The 16,573-nt window shown below is 43.4% G+C and overlaps 1 protein-coding gene across 13 annotated transcripts in view; it reads left to right on the top strand.

Moving 5' to 3' along the window:
- The window catches only part of TRERF1 (transcriptional regulating factor 1), a 204,146-nt gene that overhangs the window by 1,258 nt on the left and 186,315 nt on the right, over nt 1-16,573 (top strand). The gene's annotated exons all lie outside the window — the stretch shown is intronic.

The following is a 16,573-nucleotide window of genomic DNA, read 5'->3' on the forward strand; positions in this document are numbered from 1 at the left end:
TCTGCTTCCCTTCTTCCCTCTCCCCTCTCTGCGCTGCAAAGCATCCCAGCAAAGGGGGAGGGGTGAGGTGGGCGCTGTAATTGGCAGCCCCAGCTTAAAGGGTGATGGTGGTGGTGAAGCTTGCAATTGAAGGTTGTGCTGTTATAAGGCCTTCATTCTTCCAGCCAAGAAACCGCAGGACTCTAGGGATGTGCCTTTTGGGGTTTTTGACATGATGCATATGTGTATGATACGCTCCTGTGGGCTCTTCGGGGGCTGGGTACTCCCCAGAAGTTAAAGTGGCCACCCAGATAGGAGAAAGGTATAAGGGAGTAAACCTACCCCTCCACGCCCCAACTTCAGTTCGGGGAGGCTGGGAAGTTACTGCTGGTGGTCTAAAGAAATAGATGTTTAAAAAACAGCACAAAACCACCCATTCACTGGCAGAGGCCAAGAGCACCTGGCGGGCAGCCTCTGGCCGGCACTGGGATGGGGCATCTGCGCCTGCCATCCTTAGGTTAAAAGAAAATGACTTCTGGTTCCTCCGTGTGCCTTCGAGTGGGCCGTTAGAGCCAGCTTTGTGGAAACTCTTCCCCACGCTAGACGCGGCTTTGGCAAGTGAACGTGTTGAAGCGGGTTGCTAACAGCATGGCCCCGGCTGTCTCGTGAAGTGCATGGAAGTGATGCTTACGAATGACGGATCCAGGGATGGCTGAAGAGTTCTTTAAAAAATGCCGGCTGTTTGCACTTTTTAGCAGGCCATGGAGCAGAGCTTTAAGAAAGGAGTTTTACATTGTCCCAACTGGTACCAACCTCCTGCATCGCTTACTGTCTCAGGAAAGCAGTCTGGTGATGGAAAATGTGGTTTTGGTGCTCAGTGGAAGGATAACAAGGAGGAGTAGTCAGTGCTTAACTAGTTAACCTGCCCTCTTTGCTTCTCTGTGCCTCTTTTCCTGGTCCTCAGCCTACTGGTTTCTGCAGATGAGTTGTAGGTCTTTGGCTGTCAGGTACCTTTATTATGCTGGAAGCTTTATTTATCTCCTTATTTTCCTTTAACTGAAGTATACTTGACTTAGAGCATTGTATTAGTTTTAGTTGTATAACATAGCAATTCAGTATTTTTATACATTATGAAATGATTACCACCATAAATATGCAAGGAATTTTAACTTGGTCAGGATAATTTTAGCATCAGGGATTCAAACCAAGACATGTTTAGTTGAGTCAGGGAGTAAACAGTAGGCAATGTGGTTAACTAAAGTTGGTTAAGCTTTCTACAGTTCTATAGACGAGCTCAGTACTAGCAGGGGAAAAAATATGTATTAAAAAAATGAGCTCTGTACATGTTATTGATGGAGAGTTTTTTTTTTCTTTCCTTCCTGTCATCAGATTTCCAGATTGAGAATTTGATATTTGGCAGTGTGAGAGTTGAGTTAGTTGGGAATTAAATATTATTGCCACTTATCAAGTGTTCCTAACTAGGCATTCGTTAAACAAATTAGCTATTATTTTTCCCCTGCTGAAAATCTGAGACTGGTTGATGTATATGCTGGGAAGGTAAACAAAATCTTTATGTGTGTTTATCCCAGGGAAAGGGAATTATTTACATGTCTACCCTCAAGCCAAGAGCAGTCATTCAGTTTTTTTTTTTTAATTTATGAGATTTATTTTATTGTCTTGCTTTGGCCATTAATCAAGTCACAGGAGCTTTTTTTCCCTCTTCTGCTGAGAATGTTCTTGTGGTAATAAAGGTTTGAAGGCCCATGAATCATAATTCATTCTTTTAAAAATATTGTCAGGATTTGATTTATAGGAATTGATACAGGCAGTGACACACCTCTTTGGACTCCGCCCTTTTAGGCATGTCCATTTTCGCCAAAGAATTGTTTAAAAGGCCTGCTTGACATCTCAAAAAAGAGCGTTTCCCTTCTGCTTTATGAGCACTGAGAAGATTAATTTTGTGGGTTCCATAGTAAGCATGGGTCTTTTCACAGCTTGGTAAGCAGGCTTCCACATAGCAGGCATGTGTTAATATCACATAGCGTTTATGTGAGCTTACTGTGAAAACAGTTGTTCTATGAACTGTGTGGAAAGTACTCAGTTTTGCCTCTTTTAACCCACTTGGGCCTGTGGTTTTTGTTGAGGTAGGAGCTTTCATTGTAAAAGAGGCGATAGTCTGTAGTGTTCTTTGCTGCTTATATAATAAAATATGTGGTCACAGAAACAAGACTTACCTAAAATTCTTTTTCTCCTGCTCTGATGGGTGGCTTGGTCCTAAGAATCAAGAGCATCGGTTTTTTGGGGGAAGTATGAGAATTCTCTATAAAGCTGATTAATCAGGAAATGGTAAAATTGTCTTGTGTTCAGCCATTGGCTCAGTTTACAGTATTTGTAAAATGACAAGAACTTTTAAGGTGGTTTGATTCTTAGCGCAGGAGGACAGGGTCACTGGAAAGAAAAGTGGGGAGGTTATCAGCATCTAACCATTTCTGGGCTTCAGAATTTTTATCTCAAAAATGCATGGTTTGATCCATGAGTTGCATCCGTCTCTGAAATTCTGTGACTCGGTCTTGTGGAGAGGTCTCAAGAGATCTCCACAGTCCGTCTCTTCCTGGGCCAACGGCCAGATTGCCTCATGGACTTGGGCGAGTTGATTAACTTCTCTTTTTGTCTTCTCCTGGAGAGAGTGGATTTATACCTTGGCATTCCAAAAAGGACTCTTGAGTGGCCTGGTAGTCTTGACTGTTAAATGCAAGGAAATACTTCAGTCTTAGGGGGAAAAAAGTGCTGGGGGCGGTGGGGGGGGGGGGGGGCAAAGTGCATGGTTGTGTCCCAATTATATGTGCTAATAAAGAGTGGGGCATATAATCCCAGGCACCAAAAATAATTTCAGTTCATCTTGGAAGTTTTCCCCTCCAGCCAACTGGTTCACCTGCCTAATTATGCCTGGTCAAATCTAAGGTTAATTGAGCTGTTATTCCCAGGCAGCAGGGGGAGTTAGTCCTGGGAGGAGTGGGAGAACCAGAACACCCAGAGTGGCTTTACCCACTTTCTGTGGAGAAATCACAAGTGGGTAATTGGGTTTGGTCATGTATTTGTGATAAGGTTCATAATAATGATATTGTATTACTGTCACTTCTTCTATAACGTATATTTTACCACGGGCACTTTTGGGGGAAAAGCTCTTGATGTTTTTATTGACTTTGAGCATTGACATGAGAAATAAGGATCCAGACAAGTGTTTCAGACCTCAGGCAGTAGAGATGGATGCTGACTGTCCTGCACTAAAAACGGTTGAATTCAGCTCATTTTATTTCTGACCTCATGAAACTGTGATTTAGGGAGGAGAATCAGCTGGAATCTCATGGATTAATAATATTTCTGAATTTGCATGTCAGAGGGGAACCAATGAAATAAAGGGGAGACTAAAACTTAGTTGATTTCTTTTGTGGGGAGGGGGAGACTAGAGCAACTGGAGATATTGTCGTGTTTTTCAGCTAGGGTGCTGTGGCATATCAAAGAATAATGTAGTCCTGGTTATGTAAGTTTGATTCCATGTCTCTCTTAATAAACTTTTTCTCTGGGTTAAAGAAAATACACAACAAAAACTTCTGGGATTTTGTCTAAAAATGTTTTAAGTTCTCAAGGCTTGTAGGGACTTCTGGTAAATTTGAGTTTACTGAAGAAACATGATTTTTGCTTTTTCCTCATGGAAGACAAGCTGGGGATGAGTGGGATATACTGAGCTGTTGGTTTAGTAACACTTAAAAAAATTTGTTTTTGATAGAGAGGTGGGGGGAAAAGAACCTGTGCACTTAAATGGCTGGAGGTTAAGTTATTTTCATGCTGTAACCGGATCTGGTTTATTCATGCGTACATTTGGCAGCTACTTATTGAGCGCCTACTGTTTCCTAAGCACTGTGTTACTGCTCTGGGTATATATTGATAATTAAAAGAGACATTATCATCTTCCTCTACGCATCCCCTACTCTACCACTTATTCTACAGTCCAGAGGGGAGGCAGACATGTAAAGAAATATATCTTGCAAAATTCGATAAATGCTCAGATGAAACCACAGGGGGCAGTGACCTGGACTTACTTAAAGTAGCCTCAAAAAGCCTCTCTGGGGATTGAGAGTGGAGGAAAACAGGGAGTATCAGGCAGAGCAACGAAGTCTATGTGGAAGAACTTGATGCGGGGGTGGGGGTGGGACTAAAAAGAGGCAAGGTGGATAAGGGGTTGGGAGAGAGGGCGTTTGAGATGATCCTGCAGAATTCCAGGCCTTGGAAAGGTTTGGGTTTCATTGAAGGGCAGTGGGAAGTCACTGAAGGTTTGTAATGGGAAGTGACATCCCCTAACTTATGTTTCAAGGGGATGGTATTGGTCGAGAGGGCAGGTGTGGAATTAGGGAGTGCAGTAAAAGGTACTTGGAGCAGGCCACGTTGGGGAGGTGACAGGAGTTGAATGCAGGCGAGCAGGTGGGTGTGAGACACATATGAAAGGTAGAATGGGCAGGGTTTGCTGATGGATCTGGTGGAGGGTGAGGAGGAGAAATCCAACGAGGAGGTTTCTGATGGGGGCAGTTGCATAGACACAGGTGGTGCTCTTTGCTGAGACGGGGGTAAGGGAGAGTCCAGGGAGGAGACTCAAGTGATTTCACTTTGGGCACTGCCAAGTGTGAGATGCCTGTTAGATTCAAGATGGAGATGTTAAGCTTGCAGCCTGTTACAGCATCCAGCCCCAGAGGAATGGCCAGGCAGGAGATCAAAATGTGTGAACCATCAGCCAAAGGGTGGTATTTAAATCCAGGAGACTGGATGAGGTGCTCTAAGGAATCTGTTGAGAGAGAAGAAAAGGCTGTGTGTGTGTGTGTGTGTGTGTGTGTGTGTGTGTGTGTTTGGGCCAGGAGTGTGTTAAATGTTTCACAAGTTTAAGGCCAGAAACGTCACCACTAGATTTGGCAAAATGGAAGCCACTGGCGACTTTGCAAAGAACAGTTTGAGTGGAGCAATGGTTTAGGTGGGAGCAAAATTGGAGGAGGTTGGGAGGCAATAGGAGGTGAAGAACCCCAGAATAGCATGTGTAGACAACTTTGGGGCAAAGTTTGACTGTGAAAGAGGGGCAGAGAAATGGAGGGGGAGTTGGGAGGATGTGCATGTAGAGGGAAGGGTTTGCAGGTGCTCCTGGTCTATGTGTGTGATGATGGGAAAGATCCGGGGAGAGGGAGGGATTGATCATGAGCAATCGGTGGGGTCAGCCTGAGCGAAAGTCCTTGAGAAAGTCTGTAGGGAAGATCTGGCCTTGGTGGGAGGAGGGCGGGACACTTCCTTCATGATGACAGGGAGGGAAGAGCCAGAAGGAGTGAAGGTGGCCAGGACAGAAAGCTGAGGAGCTGCTGGGGCAGCTACCTGCTCTGTCTCTCCAGGCTGAGGTCCCATTCCCCTTGGGCAGGGGTTTTAGGGTCGGGCTCTGACACCAGCCAGAGACGACAAGGGTTAAGACTGCATCAGAAAATTGTACTGCGTTTTCTTTGAACATTTGACTGCATTATGGAGCAGTACAGAGGCAAGACAGGATTCTTTCGCTTGGGGGAAAGAGTCTTCAGTTAGAGTAATTTGAGCTTCGCGTTAGACTGATTTGAAAACTACGATTGGGAAAAGACATCTGAGCTTTGCAGCCCTATTCAAAAGTTGGTGGGCACTGGTGTCATACATTTGGAGCGAGAAAAAATAAAACGCGAAAGGGCTGTTTCTTCTTCAGGCAGCCTTTAACAAAAATTTGCTATAGCCTGCGCCGGTGGCCCCATTGATGGGGACTGTCTGGCAGGTGAGTGCGCGAGGAGAGTCAGCAGATCTGGGTTGGGGGTCCAGCCCCGTTGTGTGGCTCTGGACAAGTCAGCCTCCGAGTCTGCCTCTGCATCTGTAAAAAGAAGGTGATACCATCTGCCGCCTCTTCTGTGAGAGTTGTGAGGATGGAATCAGATAATGTACGCAGAGTGCGATGTAAACTGTAAGCGGTGTGGCACATGGGCGGCAGCGAGGTGCGGTGATCTTCAGCCAGATCTCTTTTTAGTTGTGAAACCTGGCAACCAATGAACAACTTCCCTCGGTTCCCCAAAGCTTCTGCTGAAACCCCCCCTCCCGGTGCCCTGTGTCCACTCTCACTCTTGCTCCCTGCTGGGAGCCGCTTTCTGTTTGGGGTTTTCAAGCCCTCTGTGATTTCTTTCAGTGAAACTGCTCTTACTGCCGGAAAGCTGGCATCAGCAGGGCTGGCTGTGAAATGCCAGTCTTTGTAGGTTCACGGTCTGATTCCATATATAGAATTTGAGACCTGCCCACTCAAAGGGCCAAATGAACTTGTTCTGTGAACTTGGTACAGGGGAACCTTGAACCCACGGAAGAATGCCAGCAGTGGTCCAGTGGTCTTAGCAGTGATTCATTCACCTTCTGAATTTGTTTTGCAAATGAGGACTGTTGCATAAAGCTGAGTCTACCTGAAAACAGTCCTTAGCACTCAGTCTTACTGTGTATGCTGGAAAGTCATTTCTAGTTTTAAAAAGTAACTGGTGCTTCTTACTAATCGGACCCCTGGCCTCTGCCTCAGAGGTTGAGGCTTTATTTATTTATTTCAGAATTAATTTTTACTATGAAAACGCTTTAACGCCCACAAAAGCAGACAGACTAGTATAATGAACTCCATGATACCCATCTCCTAGATTCAGAAGTTAGTGAGATTTTGCACACCTATGGATAAGGGGACTTCTTCCTGTATTTGTAAAATAAACCCGAGTTGTCAGTTATGAGAGATCAGTAGAACCGATATCAGTTTGGTTTCATAGAGAGGGAAAATAATCAACGAAAAATCAGAGAAAGAGAGAGAGAGAGGAAATGGATGATGTCATTGTAATAACTAGTGTTTACCTAGCATGTTATAGGTCCAGAGCCTCTTAGGCATGTCTTATTTTTAACTGTCTTGCAGCAACCATAGGAGGTAGCTTTTACTTTAATTTTACAGCTAAGGAAAGTGAGGAATTGAAAAAAATATAAATAAGTGATTAACCCAGAGTCACATGTCCAGCCAGCATCCAAAGCCCTAGTTTAATGCCAGAATTTGAATGGCCTCCAAATTTTGTGTACCCTCAAACAGATAGTGCTATATAGTATTCAATAAGAGGTGTGGTACAGAATAAATGCTAAGGATCCTGGAAACCAAGAAGATCCTCTGGGAATTTGGGGGTTAGAACTCCAAGGACCTTAGAACTCCGAGGAAATATTCAGATGACTTAAGCATGTTTTGGGCATTACATTTTTCAAAAAATTCAATTGCCTGGCTCATGCTGTAGCACACAGCTTTAAGCCTGCTTTGTGATGAAAGCCAAAAAACTTGACTTTAACAGATCTAGTGGCTATTCTTCATCCACCTCCTACTTTCAGCCCTGGCCGTTCTATGGGCCCCTCCGTGGTCATTTCTATAATAGAAATCTTGGCCTTCAGTCTGCAGGCTCTGCCTTTGAACAACTGGGCCTGGAGCAGGTTGCTACCTGGGGAGGCTTCCTGAGGGCCCCTAGGGTTTCTTTGTTTTATCAGAGGCTGTAACGGAGGCTGCCCTGAGAGCCTGTCCTCGTCTTTGGGAAACCACCTCCAGTCCCACTTCTTTGAAAGCTTTTTAAAAAAGGAAAAGGAAAAAATAATGGCGTCAATACCTAAGGAGTTTTAATAGGAGGGTTGTTTGAGTCCTCTCTGTTGTCATCACAATGGGAGATACCCAACTCCCTTAAAATTCAACTGAAGGCTACCCGTAATGAGCTGATTCTCAAGTGCTGGGACCTGTCCACTTCTGTGTTTTAATTGGGGGAACACACGTGAGCCAGGGTAGGTAAGGACATTCGGTGGCCTCTTTCCTTTTGAAGGGTCTGAGCTTTTTTAGAGATCAGCATGGAACTCAGACAATTTCACGGTGCAGCTTCTCATTCCTGAAGTCTTTCTTGAGGGCTCCATGGGTCTGGGCCTGGGCCAAACTGTGGGGTGGGCTGCGGGGGTTGGGGGGGGGATACCCTTGGGTCTCTGCAGCCCTTGGCTTGCAGGACTGTTGTTATCTTGACCACTGGGCGTGTCTTTCACTCCTTCTAGACTGCCCTGGGGAGGCCAGAACTGGGTCACCACTCAATTCTGCACCCCCAGCACCTAGCACAGCGCCTGGCGCTGGTTAGTACAGTACAGTGTAAATGCTTCCAGATGCTTTGTTGCTTCGGTTTTGCCTCTCTGGTTCTCGCCCCATCGGTTCTTGGTGGAGGGAGAAATCCTGGCCTCTATGCCACCAGGATCAGCTCTTGCAGCCACTGAAGGAGACCAGACCAGAGAAATGTTTGCTGCCCCCTTGCCTTTCTGGCCTGGCAGGCTTTAGCTGGGATGGTTTAACTGAGCTCTCAAATGCAAATGTGGCCCCATCCCCCCATCTCTTTTAATAAGTGACATTTTGTTAAATCAGTTATTCAAGGCCTTATCTATATTTCTGTCTGTGCTGGCTTAGTCAAAATAGGAAAGAGTGAATATTAGATTTCTTCACCGCTCCCCCCCCCTCCCCTTGGAGCAACTCTACGTAAGATTTCTGATAGGGGAGGGGTGCTGTGTCCTTGAAGAAGTAAACGCTGCCTGCAGAAAAAATGTGGAGGGCTTTGACTTGTAGCGAATGCTGTTTTTCAGCAGCTGTGATTTTTCCATTTTTCTTTTTCTTTCTGTTTTGATTAGTGGAACTCATTGTGCTCCGGGGTTGGGATTGCAGTGGGGGAGGGCGCGGAGGGAGCGACATTTACTGGGAGAGCTGGAGTTGGGGAGGAGGAAGGAGAGAGAAGGGATTTATTGAAAATATATGTCTACTTCTGCTATGATAAAGCAGCAGGCATGTAAAAATGCAACGGGGAAATCATTATTGTGGTAATGTAGGCAGAGCTCCGCTTTCTCATTAACGGAGCTTAGCCCACGTGGAGGAGGGGGCTGCCGGGCTGCTTTGAGAGTTGAGGTATTCAATAATAGCAGAAACTCAGGGGATTGTCCCCATCCCCCCCCCACCCCCTCCAGCTGCTTTCTCCTTTTCTTTCTCCAATCAGTCTGTAACCTTTTCCAAGCGGCTTGTTGGATTTCATGGTCTTCGTCCTCACCCCTGCCACCCCAAAATGCTGTGAGGACTGTTTAATTTTTAAAGTTAGAGGGAATTAAAATAAATTTTCTCCTGGGAACTTGAGGAGATTTTTGGCAACTGTGTTGTGAGTCAGAGATTGGATTATATCCCTTGCATCTGGGGGAGCATCATGAAGAGCCGATTGAGAGGCTCAGGAGTTTGCATGTGCTGTGGGGAACCCAAGTGAGGGTTCCACATCGCTTTAGGATTGGTAGCTATTGCTTACAGAGAGCTTACTGTGTGTCTGGTTTATAGCATACCCTGTGCTTGTAGAGAGCTGACCATGTAGAGTGTCAGGCATTTCATCCGAACAGTTGTAAGAGGCAGACATGATGCCTGCTTTACACTCAAAGAAACTGAGACTCAGTAACTCATTTAAGGATATTCAGGGGCTATGTTGCCCAGCTGGTCTCCAGAGCTAGGACTGACTCCAAAGACTGGCTCCTGATCGCTAGGCCATGCTGCCTTTAAAAATGGGCTCATCACCGTCCTTGTACAGGCTTGTAGATCCTAGGAATTTGGGGAAAATAGAGCCACCACCAGGCATGCTGATGATCAGTTAGGGTAAAGTGCTCAGGGTGATCATGAGAGCTGGTGCCCTCCTGGACAGAGTTAGGGGCTCACGTCTTTGTTAGAAGAGGTGAATCCCTCCCCCCACCATTACCTGCCAGGCTGTGGTCCGTTTGCTGATAACTCACTTGTGCATCAGGCATTTATTGATTAGCTCCCTTGTGCTGGGATTGTTCCAGTGGCTTGATGTACTAGAACAAGTAAGAGAAGGTGCTCAAAGTCTAGTGGAGGACTCTTAGAAGAACATATATGGAACATAGAAGAAGTATGATGATACACAGTGATGCCTCCCTAGGAAAAGACAAAACTTCAGAAATAGTAAGCAGGAGGGAAGTCTTCAGAGAGAGGTGGTATGTGGGTGGGTTGTGTGGGTTCAGGGGGTGCTTACAGCTAGACAAGGGGGAGGGGACAGCTGATAGTCTGATTAGTATAGGAAACCACATACAGTCTGGCCTCATTGCAGTACCACTTCTATTTCAAGGCTTACCCATCTAACTTCATTTTACATCACCCTTAGTTGAATGCTTTAGAACTGTGCCGTCCAGCATGGTTGCCATTAGCTATTTGTGTCCAGTTAAATTTAAATTAATTTAAAAATAAATAAAGTTTAAAATTCAGTTCCCCAGTTGCACTAGCCATATGTCAAGTGCTCAGTGGCCACCCACAGCTAGTGACTGCCATATTGGAAAGCATCGATGTAGGACATTTCCACTAGTGGAGAAGTTCTGTCAAAAGAGAGTGCTGTCAAACTGTGTTCTGAGGGTTTTTCTAGCATGGAATGTCCTTTCCATTGCCCCTCACCTGGCTCACTCGCACTTCCTCTAGAGGCATTCCCTAAACACCCAGGACAGGCAGGACTTCCGTCTCCCTGTCCATCTGGATTGCAGCACTCCTCTCGTGTATCTGTCTCCCCAGCATGACTTTCAGCTTCTTAAAGGCATGAACTGGGTCTTGCTCATCTGTGTCATGTCTTGCTTATCACTGTATACCTCGCCCCCAGCTGGGGCCTGGCACATAGGAAGTTAATGACATTGCAGGTGAGGAGGCTGGAGGAATAAGCAAAGGATTGGGCGGGGGCGGGGGCGGACTCCTGCCCTAGTGCCTTGGTGTGGAGCTTGATCTTGACCCTGTCGGCAGTGGAGGAGTCACTGAAAGGTTTGGGGTGTGGGTGGAATGGGGCCACATCAGATTTATGTATTAGAAAAGTTACCCTGAGAGGTGTGGAGGACAGGCTGGCTCTGCTGAGCCTGCAGGCTGAGAGAGAGCAGTTAGGAAAATGTTGGAAGCGCAGAGGTAAGAGGGCTAAGGGGTCTGGACTTCTGGGCTATGGCAGTGATGTTGAAAGAGTAGCATTGCCATCTTGCCAAGTCAGGGCCTTCTGCCATTTCTTTCTCCATTTTATTTATTTTTAAAGTTTTTTTTTTTTTTTAATTTTTGAATGTGGATGATTTTTAAAGTCTTTATTGAATTTGTTACAGTGTTGTTTCTGTTTTGTGTTTTGGTTTTTTTTGGCCATGGAGGCTTATGGGATCTTAGCTCTCTGACCAGGGATTGAACCCATACCCCCTGCATTGAAAGGCAAAGTCTTAACCCTTGGACCACTAGAGAAGTGGGTCTCTCTCCATTTTAGATCCATTTCTAAGGGGAACTGCAAGAATTCTTCTTCTGGGTCTTTGTACCCCTTTTGCTTTTGAGGCCCCCTGCCGTGTACTGGCCCCCCCCCCCCCCCCCACACACACACACTCTCTGCTTGGTTGGTGGCTGTCCCCTTTCCCCCGCCTCTTCTGCCCTATGCCTGCCTATTTGTGTCCCTCCAGGGAGTGTCTCACTCTGGGTCATCACAAGCCTCAGTTTGTGATCACATCCGAGTAGAAGTGCACAGCGCACAAGCTGGGATTTCAGCCTCCTGTTTTTGCCAACTCGTGCCAGGTTCTTCTCTGAGGACACTTTTGGAGGCTTAAATTGAAGAAGGCTATGTAGAGAGTTTTGAAAAGGAGCCTGGGATGTAACTGAGATCAATCCAGTCTCTGAGATAGTTAAGAGGGAACCAGGATGGTGGGCTTTAGAGAAGCATAAGAGGATTCTTTTCTTTCAGTAGATGAGGCTGTGTACTCTGGCCGTGGTGACCTCACATTTTGCACGTTTGGGGGCAGGATGCATTTCAAAGTGTAACAGCCCCCTAATAAGTGCAAATACACGTCACCAGTTTACATATATTATCTCATTTAAGCCTCAAAGCAACTCTATGAGAAAGGCATTATTATCCCTATCATACAAGTGAAGGAATGGAGGTACCAAGGGATGTAGTGATTGGGCCTGAACATGCGCTCAACTCTGCCCCAATTGTTCTACATGATTTTGGGGGGTGGTTGGTGGACAGACCTTTGACCAGAGCTGGAGTGGTGTTCATGACCTTGGGAAAGTCACTTCACCTTCCTTAACCTCCATTTCCTGAGATAGTCACATCTAGTTGGTAGGGCCATTGGGAAGATGAACGGCAGAATATATGTAAAAATCAGCACCTCAGCAGCCAGAGGGTAACCTGTATTTGTGGAGTAGAAGTCCACAGTCTAGGCTCGTCCCTCTTCTCTGATCAGAATGTCATGGCTCAGGTTACAACTGTGCTCCTGATTGTGAGGCCTGGAGAAGACATGATTCAGGTATTTCTCTGGTGGTCCAGTGGTTAAGACTCCAAACTTCCGTTGCAGGGGGCATGTGTTAGATCCCTAGTTGGGGAACTAAGATCCTGCACCCTGCAAGGGCCAAAAAAAAAAAGATGATTCAAAGCTTTGTTAGAGCTAAGGGTTTTTCACTGAAATTGTGTAAATGGTAAATGAAAAGAGTTCGTAAGACTTTGTTTTGGAGAAGGAGGCTGTAAATAGTACATAGTGATCATAGGGAATTCAGAAAATGTCGGCAGGTCTAAAGAAGAAAATAAAAATTGTCTTTAAGTTCTCTTTAATTTGTTCCTATTAACATTTTAGTAATTTCCATCCAGTATTTTTTTTTGAGTGTAGTCTAGTGACTAAGAGTGTATTAAGAGTAGAGTTCTTAATATAAGTTCAAACCCAGATTGCCTGGGTTTGAATCCTGGATCCTTCAGTTACTGAAAATAATAACAACAATTTGTTAGGACTGGTTGAGATGAGATGATACGTGTAAAACATTTGGGACTGTGCATGGCAGAGAGTAAATTCTCAAGAAGCGTTAGCTATGATATTGTGCTTTAAAAATAGTATTGGGGTTATTTTGCATATGCTTTAATATCTAGCTCATTAAGTATTCTTGGGAAGCATTTTTATTCTGAAATACTTGTTTAGTATCCTCTTATTTGGATTCTGTATGTAGCACATACTGTGTACCAGGCATTGGGCCTCCTGACTTAACTAGTCATTTTTATTAGAGATTTAGCTTAATTCTCATTTGTTATTATGTATTATTAATATTGTTTACTATATTATTTATTTATTGTTTACTATACAGTAAATAGTGCTTTGATGAACATAGATCATGGAACATAGATATACATAGATCTTTGATCACATCTTGGATTGTTTTCTTTGGCTAAATTCCTGGAAAGTAGAATTACTGTGTTAAAGAGAGTGGGTGTTTTTTAAGGTTCTTGATAATATTTCCTAATGGTTCTTCACACAGTTATAAAATTAATTTTCATTCATACTACCAGCATAATAGAGTATGCTGCATCCCCTCCACCCTAATATTACTGGTTTTCAAAAAATGGTCATTCTTGTGTAACATGAATTATTCTGTAAACAACATGCATTCTCTCTGGGGCTCAGCTTTTTCCTTGCTGCAAAGTGGAGTACCACTGCCTCTTGCTTGATGACTGTTACTTGTTAATTTAGCAAGCTCTTTGGATTTCTGTTATGGAAGACCAGATGACCCGAATTATTCTCAGATGTGAAGTGAGAATTTCCTCATACTTATCGAGAAGGACTTAGGTGTGCTCTCTCTCACCAAACCTACACGAGTGACTAGTTATTCCATGCCCAGGACACAGGATATGTCAGATAGTTGGTCAGTAGACAAGCAGCATTCTTAGAATAAATGTTGCTAATAATTGACTGCAGAAATATAGGATCTTGGTCCAATTTTCTAGGAATTTGTTCTTTTTAAATCTTTATAAGAAAATGAAGGCCACTTTCACCCCCTTCAAGTATAAGAAAATACTGTCTAGTGCTATATGAAACTAGATATTGAAGAAAAAAGTTGTTCTACTGAAAATGCCACAAAGTTTGAAGAAAATGAAAACCAGTCCTCATTCCATCATCTAGGTAGAACCTAGATGAGGTAGGACCTCATTCCATCAGAGGTAGAACCTCTGTTTTAAAAAGTGCTTCTTTCCTAGTTTTTTTTTTTTTTTTCAGTAGATATACCTTTGCACAGTTGAATGCTTTGACTGTAATTTTGTATTTTTTTTTTTTAAGAATCTGCCCTGAAGTGATCATTTCACCATTATCTGGGCAATGCAAGCTCTTTAGAACACTTTGACTCTTATACCTTCTTTATATTCCTCTTGAAGTCTTGTTGTGATTTTAATTCTCCTAAGAATTCTATCCTATAAAATTATTGTAATATAATATAAAACATAATTAAAATATAAAATAAATACATATATATTTTAAGTATAAAATAAATGCATTTATATTTTAAATATAAAATAAATATATTTATTTTAAAATATAAATTTAGGTCAAATAGATATATTTTAATATATACTTAAATTAAATATATAAATATTTTATTTATAAAATAACATAAAATTATCATAAGAATTTAATCCCATAAGACATTGTTTTTAAAAGTCAGCAGTCTTTTAGATTAATTCACATATTTCCTCTTTTTGGTATTCTTCATTTCTCCCTGTAAAAACATACACATGCTTTCCTCACAGATTAAGTTTCTTTTATTTGGAGAACTCCCCCTTGTTGTGTGTGTATGTATGTGTATGCTGGTGTCACAATTCTCTCAGTTTTTGCTTGTCTGAAAATGTCATTTTTGCCTTTATATTTGGAGGATATTTTTACCAGGTATAGAATTAGTCCTTTTAAGATATCATTCCATTGTCTTCTGCCTTTCTTCATTTCTGTTAAAAAGTCATCTGTCAGTTTCACTGTGATCGCTTTGAAATGAACATATTTTCCCCCCCTTTGGCACCGTGTTTTTAGCAGTTTTACTATGATGTGCATAAAAGTGTGGTACTCTTTGTATGTGAGCCCTGTGGAGTTTGGAGAGCTTCTAGAATTCATGGGCTGGTGTTTTTTGGGTAAGTTTTAGAAAAGTCTTGGGCAGTTCTTCAAATATTACTTTGCCCCACTATTTCTCTCATCTCCTTAGACCTCTGTACGTGTGTAAGACCATTTCATGGTATCCTGCATGTCCCGTGAGCTTGTTTTTGTTTTTCTGTGCTATAATATGAATATTTTTTCCTACTGTTCTATCTTCTAATTCACCTACTATCTCTTCTATTGTTTCTTTTTTGCTATCAAACTCATCTATTTACTTCTTAAGTTTGTTTTTATTGTCAGAAATATTTGATTTATGATAAAATATATCTTTATTTTTAATGATCGTGTTTTTCTCTTGGTTTGGGCCTTTTCCTGACATGCTTGGTCATTTTTGTCTGAATGTTGGGCATTTTACTTGGAAAATATAGAGGCTCAGGCTGTATCACCTTGATTCATTTACACTTGGTATTTCTGATTTGCCCTTACTTGTAAGGTGGGTATTTATTAGGGTCCCTTTTTCTTCATAGGCCCTGATCTCCAGATTTTGTCTCCTTGCCCCTGTGAAACTACTAAAATCTCTACTTAGCTTTTAAGTCTTTTAATAGTTACTTCTTTTTTTTTAAATTAATTAGGCTACGTCAGGTCTTATTGCGTCATGTGGGATCTTTCTTTCTGGTGCGTGGACTCTAGCTGTGGCATGTGGGCTTTCTAGTTATGACACGTAGCTGAAACCATCCCCTGACCTGCCCCCGGGGCCCAGTAATTGTGGCTCAGAGCTTACTTGCTCCTTGGCATGTGGGATCTTAGTTCCCAGACCAGGGTTTGGACCTGTGCCCTCCGAATTGCAAGGTGAATTCTTAACCATCCGACCCCTTTTAATAGCTTGTTGTTGCTAGTTTCCCAGAGTCTAGCCTTGTACACACATTGGGTTAGGTGTCAGCCAACGCGTTGAGGGGAAACTGCTGTCGAATGTTGGGCTCACTTATGTGTGTTCTTTTTGTCTGGGATCTTGGCCTCTCAAATCCTGGCTGTTGTCATGGCCCTGAACTCCAGTTTCTGTCTTCTCAGTCCAGGGAGGAAGCTGCTGCAAACTTTAATTTGCTGTCTTCTATTTCAACTTAATGTTCCTTCTACCAAAGCAGCAAATGTCCTATGGGGAAGCATTAGTACTAATATACATCTCAGAAGCTTCCCTCTCCTCTAAGAGCTTGGCTTAAGTCCTAGCTGCCTCGTTGTACCCCTATGTCACACCAGCGAACAGTTATTATTATTGTTCCTGTTTTGTATTTTATTTACCTTTCATGGTTGTTCTATACAGGACGGTTAGTTTCCGGGCAGTTATGTCATAATGGAGGTTTCTCAGGTGGCTCAGTGGTAAAGAATCCACCTGCCAATGCAGGAGAAAAGGAGACGCAGGTTCCATCACTGTGTCAGGAAGATCTCCAGGAGGAGGAAATGACAACCCACTCCAGTATTCTTGCTTGGAAATCCCGTGGACAGGGGAGCCGGTGGGCTACCGTCCATGGGGTCATAGAGTCAAACACAACTGAGTGACTGAGCGTGCACACAGACACGTGTCATAATAGCTGAAAGCGAA

The sequence above is a fragment of the Odocoileus virginianus genome, chromosome 27, assembly GCF_023699985.2.
Source record: "Odocoileus virginianus isolate 20LAN1187 ecotype Illinois chromosome 27, Ovbor_1.2, whole genome shotgun sequence".
In the NCBI taxonomy this organism is placed as follows: Eukaryota; Metazoa; Chordata; class Mammalia; order Artiodactyla; family Cervidae; genus Odocoileus; species Odocoileus virginianus.